The sequence below is a fragment of the Myotis daubentonii genome, chromosome 4 (genome assembly GCF_963259705.1).
Source record: "Myotis daubentonii chromosome 4, mMyoDau2.1, whole genome shotgun sequence".
In the NCBI taxonomy this organism is placed as follows: domain Eukaryota; kingdom Metazoa; phylum Chordata; class Mammalia; order Chiroptera; family Vespertilionidae; genus Myotis; species Myotis daubentonii.
The window spans coordinates 57,352,994-57,363,907 of record NC_081843.1 but is presented as its reverse complement, the minus strand read 5'-3'; the positions used below and the strand labels follow the sequence as shown (position 1 = coordinate 57,363,907).

Genomic DNA, 10,914 nt, shown 5'->3' with positions numbered 1-10,914 from the left:
ACCTTACGGTTGGAACTTCCCAGATCCCGCTTTTCTCCTGCTTTGGGATGAGGCGGGGAGGGGGTCGGTTCCTGGGTGTCTTGTCTGCAGTTAGAGGCGAAGTGGTCGAATGCCGACTTAAGATAAAGAGGTTTTAGAAAAAAAAGGGATGGTGCAGGCAGAGGTGGGAATAGAAGCTAGGTCAGGCGTCAGGAAGGGCCGCCCAGGCCAGGGGTGCCAGCAGGGAAGCCCTGAGAACACCTGAGCCAAGTGGCCGAAAGCCAGGGCCGGGCGGGGTGCGTATGTGAATGGACAAGGCACCTTTTTACAGATTCGACCCCGGGCCCCGCCGGCCAGGGCTGCACACTCTCTTGGCCGGAGTCCCCAACCGGGGCGGGAAACGTCCTCCCGCCCGCGCTGGGCAGAGGGAGAGTCGGCCGTGCTCCTCGGTCTCTCCCGGGGCAGCCGGCGCGGCCACCTCGCAGGGTTACATGTCGGGACGCGGGACCGGGGCGGAGCAAAGGGAGACAGACTTTCAGGCCCGGCCTCCACCCCCTTCCCTGGGGCTCCCGGGCGGGAGTTCCAGCTCCTGGCCACCTCCTGCGCGCACGTGAGTCCAAAGCCCGGGAAGCGGCTAGGAGGGGGCCCCGCGGGGACCCCGTTCCCAGCCCCGCGGCCACCGAGCCGGGTGGCAGGGCGGTGGCGCCGAGCGCGGGGCGGGCTGGGCGCCGCGGCGCCTCCCGGGGGAGGGCCGGCGAGCTGTCCCGGAGAGTCCGGGGCGAGCGGCGGACGGGGTGGGGCCGCGCGCCGGGGGGAGGGAGCGCCGCGCGCTCAGCCTGTCCCCGCCCCGGAGCCCGAGCCGCCAACTAACTCCGCCCGCCGCGCCCCGCTCCGCTCCGCCGCCCGCAGGCTCGGGCTTCCGTCCCGGCGGTGCCAGTGCCCGCGGCCGCGCAGGTGGGTGTCGCCGCCGCGGGGCGGGCAGGGCGAGGGTGAGGGTGGGAAGGCGGAAGGGGGGTCAGCAAGTTGGGCAGATGCGGGGCCGGGACGGGGATCCTGCTGCCTCCGCTCCCGCGGTGCCCGGCGCCGGAGGCGGTTGTGGATTTCCTCCCGGGCTGCTCCGGTCGCGGGGATCCAGCGGCGCGGCCAGGGAGGGTGGCGGGACCGAGCCTTCCTCGCGCTCCTCTCTCTGACCCCTCGCACCGCCAGCTCGGCCTGGACCAGCTCGCGAGGGGTGACTCTCCCGTCCTGTCCTCCTCGCCTCCGGTCCTTGCCGGCTCTGCTCCCCCTCCTGCCCTTTTGCCAGCCTTGGCGTGTAATGCGCCGGCCCAGGGTGATCGCGGAGGCAGGATGGAAAGTATCAACCACTCGGAGTTAAACTGGGATTTCTGTCCTGCTTCAGTCTCCTTCCCAATAATATGGCCTTTTGGCCCCTCGGTGTTCCTGGCTGCAAAATGCGCGCCTGCTCTGCCCATGCCGAGGGTTGTTGTAACCAACTATCCAGTGGAATGACTTAAGTATCTGGTCCCTAAAGTTGATTTGACCACGGTCTCTGGTCTTCTAACGTTGCCTGATGGCGGGTCCTGTGTTCTAATCTTCTGAGGTCAGATCCTTCTGCTTAGATGCCTCTACCTGATTTGGTCAGTAGCTTTGTTGGGATAAAAGACTCCTGTTTCTGGACCTGGTCATTAGTATTGAAATCATCTATTCCCCACCTAATTCTGTGTTCAAAGCTGGACCTTGCATCTTTCTATGGTTACAGGAATTCAAATAGCAGAAGATCAATATTGGCCCCAGTCTTTGGAAAGAATCAAACTTATTAGGTGTTTGCTCAAGGTGTTTACCCATCTTTACTATCTCTTTTCCATCTTCAGTGCAAATTTGAATTTGCTTTTTATTTTAAACAACTCAGGAAGTAGACCTTCATTTTTGTAAACCTCGGCTATTTAGCTCAAACAACCAACACGTGCCCTGTCATTTGTAAACTTTTCAATTTAAAATCACAGGCACAGGCGTTCTTAGCACTATCCTAATTATTCTATGAAGAAAGTGGACTAATGAAGTCAGCTTTAGTAAGTGGACTAATGAAGTCAGCTTTAGACATGATATTAAATAGTTAAGTCCTTTCATGAACTCCTGATTTAGTAGACAGTTCATGAGTTCCTGTATTGTGCAGTGTTGCACCTTTAAAGGTAAATCTAGAATATCTTCCTTACGCAGAGTCTAAAGGGACTTCCAATCTAACTTAGAGACTATATTTTTATTTCATGTTTTTATGAACATTAAGTATATTCTAATGACTACATGTGGCAAGTAGAATGATGGGAAGAATATATTACTGAAGGCCCTGTCAGACCATTATGTAGTGAATCTACTTAATAGAGTGAACAAATACTACCTTTAGCTAAGCTCGTGTTTTCTGAAATAAAATTTTAGATGCTTCTACTTAAAACGAGAGGCATACTTGGAAATAAAGTCTTTATTTTTAGAACGAAAGCTCAGAAGAACATTCATACATGTATGATTTGGTAACAATGTTGAAAGCTGTAGAAATTGCCGTTCTAACTTAATAAGTCAATTTATGGGTGCAATTTTTTCTCCACTCCTTGAAAAATGAAATTATGTTATAATGCATAGAAGAAATAGAGATTGAATGTATTATTTTCAATAAGTTGAAACTTGAACCCTTAATGGGCTGACAGACCCTGGATTGACTCTGGAAATTTGACTGAACAGATTCTTAGTGAGAGTTTTTAGTTTTGTTTTGCTCTTAGCGATTAAAAATAAAATCTGGCTTGGTGCAAGGGATGGGCAAGAATTCCCCCTGGGAAAGGTTAACCGGATCAGGTTGTGTGTGTTGTAACTCAGTGACATCTCTGATTCTTTTCCTGCTCATTGGAAGAATCCACCCATCTGTTGGATATGTGTACAATTTCTTGGTCTTTATTATATACACTACTGGGCTTTGAGAACTTTGATTCAGCTCACATGGTGAAACAAGGCATTTTGAGGGGCAGCGTGAGGAATGTGAAGTTAACATCACACTTGGCCTGTTGCTCTGAATCTTTGTTTTCCTCTTTGTGAAATGAGATTAAAGATCCCGTCACTGCCCTGGAAACTGTGTGGTTTGGTATAATAAGAATATTAAGCCAGAAAGCTTCTTTCATGTATAAGAACTTTCTTCACCCCTTTGACTCCTTTAGCCAGTAGAAGTTAATTGTTAAAAGCACATACAAATAGCTTTAAAAAGGGCTCTGAATAAAGTAGGTGTTGGTGTCATGTACTCTGAAGTCTCTTGAGAGAAGTTTCGGTCATCTTTATCTTCTACAAGTTACTGTGCTGATTTGGGAATAAGACCATCTTATCTAAGGTTGAACAGCTAGCTAGTTAGTGGCAGGAGTGGAACTATAATTTTGATTGCCTAGTAAATAGTTCTATAGCTTCTCCTTTTATATGTGGTCTTTTATCCAAGCCACATTTAAAATCTCACATTTATAAATGTATATAGCTAAAAATTTTGGCTTCAGGTTCTAATTGGCTAGGTTGGAGTTCTGCCCAGGCATTTACTATTCATATAACCCTGTGTAAGTTACTTAACCTCCCACACCCTCAGTTTCCTCGTATCCAAAATGGAAATAATAGGCGTACTTAGCTCAAAGGACTGTTGTTATGATTAAATGAACTAATTGATATGAAGTGCTTACATATTGCCGGTTGTTTATTATGTGTTTACTACTCAAGTAGTTATTTCAGTTTCTTGAGGGTGGGGGGATGACATTTTAAATGTCCAAATTAAAAATAAATACATAAAAACATAAACACACACTCACATCCGAAATATTTTGAATTGTCAATTTCTCAGCTAATTTTTGTTTAATGTATTTATTCAACAAGTGTTTATTGAGCTCCTCCTATGTGTTGTTGGGCCTCTTTCTATGCACTGGTATAAATGGTGTACAAGACAGAGTCACTCTCTTATGATCTAGAAGTCTGGGGAGAGAACAGAAAATTGCAATCTTATGTGCTTTGTGCCATGAGGGGGTAAAGCAGAGAACCACAGAGGACAGGTGGGATGGATGATAGGCCCCTGATGGATGGCTGTCATGTGGTGCACCATGTCATCCTAATTAGGGTTGGTGGTAGTCAGAGAAAACTTCCCATGAATACACTCAGACTTGAAAAATAAGTGACAGCAGGTGAAGAAGTTGGAGAATGAAGAGTGTTCCAGACCAAGGGGAACAAAGCATGATACATTAGGATGGGAGTCAGGTAAATAACATAAAAAGAATAAATAAATGGTCGTAGGAGAGAGCAGCGTGGCAACCTGGAGAACCCAGGCTTTGTCTAGAGCAGTGGTTCTCAACCTTCCTAATGCCACGACCCTTTAATACAGTTCCTCATGTTGTGGTGACCCCCAATTTCATTGTTACAGATTGAACATAATTAAAGCATAGTGATTAATCACAAAACAATATGTAATTATATATGTGTTTTCTGATGGTCTTAGGCGACCCCTGTGAAAGGGTTGTTCGATCCCCATAGGGGTCGCGACCCACAGGTTGAGAACCGCTGGTCTAAAGGAACAGTAGATAATCAGTTCCAGCCAAGTATTGTCAGGTTCGGTTGCAGGCCAGGTATCGCCAGATGCCATGATTTTTAAAGAAGAGCTTAAAATTCATTTTTTACAAAAGTGAAATCTCCTAAAGCGTGAAATGGCCCAAATGCTTTTTAAATGATTGTCTGAGCCAATTTGTAGTTGAAATTCAACCCAGCGCCACCACTTTATGACCTCTGCATTTAAGGAAATAGAAAAGGTTTAATGTGCCTAAAAGAATGCATCTTAGAAGAGGAGGCAAAGGAAGTGTCCACAGGTATGGGCAGAGCTATATCATTCAGGGCCTGTGGAGCTGGCTGAGGAGGGTTGGGTTAATTCTGAAAGCAGCAGGTGACATCAAAAACTGAAACAAGAGTGACATGATGAGATTTGTGTTTACAAGGTTCATTCTGGCTACTGTATGGAGAATTAGAATGCCTGGCAACAGACTGTGGTGATAACCATTTAGGAAACTATTGTAATTTTCTGAGCAAGAACTAAATATGGCTAAAAGCCAGGTATTTGAGCAGGATAGAGAGAGATGGGTGGGTTTCGGAGATATGTATGATGCATCCACCGTTGAAGATAATTCTCCGCTAATCACTCAGGTTTCTGTGAACAGAGGCATTGCAGAGGCACTGACTGCTTTCATTCTAAACTGTCTGTTCAAGGACACTTACACAGCAGACAACCTTGGAAAATAGAGGTCGTTTTTCCTCTGGAGCAAAGGGCAAGTAGGCTTCCTGTCTAGTGGAAAAGAGTTGGCTACTCTAAGCTAGGTTCCCCTTCTGTAATGCAAATCATTTAGTGTGTAGATGTCACCTACCCTTCTTCACATCGTACTATTGGAATTAGGCTCAGAGAATTGGTACAACTATGCCAATACTCCTGCTACTGTTTCTGTGAGGAATGTAGTCTTTTGTCTCTGCCCCGGAATTCCATGTCTTCTCCCAGCGCCCATGAAGCTGTGGCATGCTTATTTGTTCACTTGCAAGTAGGGTGAACTCTAATATCCTTTACAGCCACTAGCTACAGTGTCTAAGCGTGAATGAATTAAAATGGAAAATGTTCATTCCCCAGTCACCTTAGCCGCATTGCGTGTACTTAATAGCCATATGTGGCTAGTGGCTCCCGTAGTGGCAAAGCAGTGATCGAGCATTTCCATCATTGCAGAAAGTTCTATCAGATGTTGCTGGACAAAGGCTTAGATTTTCTCATGTGTTCTTGGGTGAGTAGAGCTGGTTGATTTTGACTCCATAAAAATGATGCCTGTTTTCGTGTTAGGTTCACAGGAGTTCCTTTATGGAAAGGGAATATTTCAGTTTGGATAACCAGTACAGTATTTAGTTCAGGCCGGGGGGGGGGGGGGGGCGGGGACGAGTAGAAAAGCATCTACAGTGTCAATTTGGAGACTAGGCAGACTGGGGCCATGTGGCAACAGAAGTTCCACATCTAGGTGGCTTTCCTCAAAATCATGTGTGACTGAGATTAGGATCTGTGCCCAAAGGAGCTTGAACTTCCGAACACTGTCTTCAGCTCGTCTACCAGCCATGCTTAACATAAAAGGACAAGAGCGGCACATTCACAGCGCGATCCTGGAGCAGGACCAGTCCAGCAGCACCCACGCAGGGCCTGCTGCAGCCCAGCTGTGCTGCCTGAACTCACAGAAAGGAGGGAGGGCAGCAACACGATTTCCAAATGGCTCCTGTTCAGGGAGTTTAAGAGGTCAGCCTCGAGACAAGAGGGAACTGGGCTCAAAAAGAAAAAAAAAATGTCTTACTGAAAAGCACAATTTTCAATGACACAGTAGAGGTGCAGGAGAGTGCCAAGAAACAATAAAAGCAGCAGGTCCGTTTCCCTGTCACAAGGGGGAAGCTCATTTCTGCGGAGGCCATAGACCACAGTACTAGGAAGTGAAAGCACAACATAGTTTCTATCATTATTTCTGTCATTTTATGCCCAGCCAAAAGCAGCTGCAGCCACAGAGGGCAGTTTGTTTATGTTTTATTTTTTTATTTTTTTGCCTGCATTGAATGTGAGGTTGACTGCTTAGTCAGTAGGTATAACATCCTATATAATAAAGCAGTAATATGCAAATTGACCATCACACCCTCACACAAGATGACCAGCAGGGGAAGGCAGTTGTGGGCAATCAGGCCATCAGGGGAGGGCAGTTGGGGGCAACCAGGCCTGCAGGGGAGAGAGGGCCATTGTGTGGGACCAGGCCTGCAGGGGAGGGCAGTTAGGGGCAACCGGGCTGACAGGGGAAGCAGTTGGGGGCAATCGGGCCAGCAGGGGAGCAGTTAGGCATCAATTAGACTGGCAGGGGAGTGGTTAGGGGGTGATCAGGCGGGCAAGCAGAAGTGATTAGGGCCAATTAGGCAGGCAGGCAGGCGAGCGGTTTGGATCCAGCAGTTCTGGATTGTGAGAGGGATGTCTGACTGCCGGTTTAGGCCCAATCCCTGTGGGTCCCAGATTGGAGAGGGTGCAGGCCTGGCTGAGGGACCCCCCCTCCCCCCGCATGAATTTCATGCACCAGGCCTCTAGTAAGTAAAATAAAGGATGGCGGTAGAGATTTTTTAAAATAAAGGGGGAGGTCCTTATTGAAGAAGTGTACTACAGCCCTCTATTTCCGTGGCTGAAAGAGCTTTAACAGAAACTTCAGATATTAAGAATTATATTTACCTGTGCCAAAGGAATTTGCTTTAAAATAGTACTTACTAGTATTTCTAGTGCAGTAAAAGTTTATTTATGTGAAGACTAATTAGAGGTTTTTAAAAATCTGAATTTTAGAATAGTTTGAAAGTTGAAGTTATTATTTTTAAGTGCTAACATGCATAACTCAGACCCTGCTAAGGATGCTATCTTTTAGAAGTCTTTGAGGGTAACTTGTGTAAAGAGATATGTTAATTTCCAAGTAGCAGGATGATTGTTTGCATGTAACTGGAGGATTCTATGGTGTTTAAAGAAAACTTGTGTGGGTTAAACATATACTTCTTGTTTGTACTACCAGTTGCATCAAGAAACCTATTTACATAGATACTTCTTCAATTTCAGCAAATTCTGAGAGAGCCAGACTCATGTGCTGTTAGTGTTTGGACCAATGTAGAGTCCCTTGTATACATTTCTCATTAGTGAGGTTTCACTCCATTTAGTGCTTCAGTGCTACTTTGCTAAATGTCTTTTTTTTTTTTTAAATTGTGAATTTTAATATCTTACTTCTGTAGGGGCGAAAAAGCTTGGTTATCCCCCCCCACCCCTACAGTCTCCCCTCTCCTGTTCCCTGACCAAATCTGGTAACTTCAATTGTTCAGCCTGCTTTCAGTTTTTTCTTTCAATTGTGTTTGGCACAGTTCTTTCCTTGTGCCTCCATTCTCTCCATACAAAACAGCATGAAATTGGAAATAACCATTGTCTGTTGTATTTCTGAAGATCAGAATTTTCACCGGTTTCATGCAGTCCTTTCTCAGGCAGGGTGTAGTAAATCAGCTTTGGAAAACTGGCTCCAGTAAAACTGGAGTATGGAGTGGAAATTGTTGGTGTGACCTCAGAAACAAACGCAGGAGCCTTGCTGCTTATTGCAGGAGTCACTGATGGGTTCAAGTGAAAGCAAATGATACTCGATTGCTTTTCATGCATGTCAGTGTTACATCTTATTTTAAAAGAAGCCTGAGAGAAAGAAAGAAAGAATGAAACAAACAAACAAAATAAGCCCCCCCCCCCGCCCCCCCCCCCCCCCCGAGAACTTAGAATTAGCCCCCACTAGAACATAGATTCCAGTGTTAGGTGATTAAAGCAGTAACAGTGAAGGTTACAGATTCGGCCTCGCCTTTAACCTGTGATTTCCTGTGGTGCTCAGAATGTTTCAGTGTAGGTTTCCTCAAGTTGCACATGAGTGACTTTAATCGGGAGCAAAGTGAGTTCTTCCTATCATATGCCCTTTCCTCCATGGCCCTTGCTTCGCTTAGCTATTACTGTATGCCTAATCGACCACAGTGAAATGTCTTTAAAACATTTTCCAGGGGATGAAAGACTTTTTGGAGAATTTTTATAAAGTGAAGTGCCAAGTAGGAAAGTTTGAATGGTTTCCTTGCGTAGATAAATGTTCCCAGGGAGACTGATGAGTCAAGGAGTTGTTAATAGGATATGTAAATGTAGCCTTTCACCTAGTTGCTGTCATTACCTTACTCATAACTACATAGTTTTACCAAATGGTTTAAACTGGTGCTTGTCTATTTCTTTAATGAAAGAGACTGTCTGGGCCCCATTCTTTTCCCATTTAGATGAAAATAAGTCCTATAAAGAAAGCGAAGCCATCGGAGGGGATGGAGAATGACAGAGGAGTGTCCTCTTCTTCAGGGTAGTTAAGAAAGACCTTTCTGAAGAAGTAGTATTACAGCAAAGACCCAAATGAAGAAGGGGGAGAGGGAACAAGTGCAAGGTCTTGAGGCTGGAAAAGGACACCTCACCCTCAAAGAATACCAAGAAGGCCACTATACCTGCAAATACGGAAAGGAGGGAAGAAAGACAGGCGTCAAGGATGCCTTCCAGTAGTTGAAGCTTAAAGCATCTGAAGAGATTCATTATATTCTCTTTAGTCCTAACCACATACTGCACCAGCCACAATCCCAGATGGCTCTGCCACTGCACTATTTTTAACATTGCGGCTGGAAGAGCTTCTTTCATCACTTCGCACCCTGCTAAAGAACTGACAGCGATAGCCCCGAGTCCAGCAGGTCTGTGATGACCTTTTGATCAGCTCAGTGGAAGGGCCCTTTCCTTATATTAATTGCATTTCCCAAAACAAACCTCACCGAACTTCTCCAATCAGTCAGTCAAAGGCCTTCCTCCAATTCTGTATAGGCCTTCTACTGTAATTTATTGTTTTTCTCCTTGCTGTTACATTCATCACCTAGGTGTTACATTTGTCACCTGGGTGCCTCTTTCCTGCCTATTAGTCTACTTCTCTTTCTTAAAGGCCAGGTTCACAAGTTATGAGTTACCTGGTCTACCAGTTTGTTTGTTTTTTCAATTTATTCCATCCTACCTTGATCACTGGATCAGTTTATGGGCTAAATTTTTTTCTTCCTGAGTCACTTGAAGAGGCACTACTTTAAAGGGCCACTGTTGTTCCAAGTTAAAATATTTATGATTGCATTCTTTCTCCCTAGAAGAGAGTTGGCACCAATACTAGCTCTGCCATGTGTATATGTATGCATTGGCCAAAATATTCAACTCTCTGTCCTTGTCAGTAAGATGATTATAAGTATCCCCTATTTCATTTGTGGTGTAGTTGAGAAATAAATGAAGTAGAACACAGAGAACATGTTTTCAACACATGCAAGACATTGTATTTAATCTTTTAGATCTTCCTCTGAACTGCAGGTTTTTTTCACACTAATTCATACAGCGTGGGATCACATGTGTGCTGCAGGAATTCTGTGAGGCTTCTTGAGCTTTTAGCCACGCCATGTGAGCTTGGGACAACTCAGTCCACAGCATGTGTACTAGTTTCCTGGGCTGCAGTAACAAAATACCACAGTGTGGATGGCTTGAACAACAGAAATGTATTTTTTGTCACAGCTCCCTCTGAGGGCCATTCCTCTTAGCCCCAGGCGTTCCTTGGCTTGTGGATGACATTCTTTCTGGGTCTTCACACTGCCTTTCCTCTATGTCTCTGTGGCCAACATTTTCCTTTTTATAAGAATAGAGTCATTGGATTGCAGCCGATCCTAATGGCCTAACCTTAATTTGTTTATATGCAGAGATCCTATTCCCAAATAAGGTCGCATTCACAGGTACTAGAAGTTAAGATTGTAGCATCTTTTTAAGGCACAAAATTCAACCCATAGCACCCTGATTCAATACAAATACAGGGAAGGGTAATCACAAACACTGTGCTACTAGAATGATTTGTAGAGGTAAATTACTGAGATTTTTTTTTTTTTTACCAAGTATTTCACTTATTTTGCCCTATGTCATACAGAAAACATGTGCTTACATATCCAGTTGGTAAAATGAATTCCTTATATTTTTTCTGGTATATAAAAATATTTGTATGAAATTCTGAATGTTCATACATATTTATTTTAGAGTTTTGCAAGTCCTGTTAATTTAAAATTGGTATAAATTAGAGCCGAGAGGGCCAATCAAGAGAAGCAATAACACCCAATAATTTTTCTTCCAAATTTTAATAGCGTGTTCAGTTATTGTACTGATGTGAATGGAAAAAATATGCAAACCATGTGCTTATTCATATAATCTTTATGTGGGCTTTTTTTGTGTGTGAAAAATTTACTGCTTGACCTTTACCCCTTCACCTAGCAAAGTGGCCAGGGGCCAGG

The 10,914-nt window shown here is 44.9% G+C and overlaps 1 protein-coding gene across 13 annotated transcripts in view; it reads left to right on the top strand.

Moving 5' to 3' along the window:
* The first annotated feature begins 538 nt into the window (after positions 1–538).
* The window catches only part of PAM (peptidylglycine alpha-amidating monooxygenase), a 277,571-nt gene continuing 267,195 nt past the window's right edge, over positions 539–10,914 (top strand). For 12 of the 13 annotated variants that reach the window (XM_059694017.1, XM_059694016.1, XM_059694015.1 and 9 more), the window contains exon 1: positions 798–933. The gene's annotated coding sequence lies outside the window, so the exon portion shown is untranslated. Of the gene's footprint in view, positions 590–797; positions 934–10,914 lie in introns of those variants that run through there. The other variant, XM_059694004.1, reaches the window with a different exon arrangement.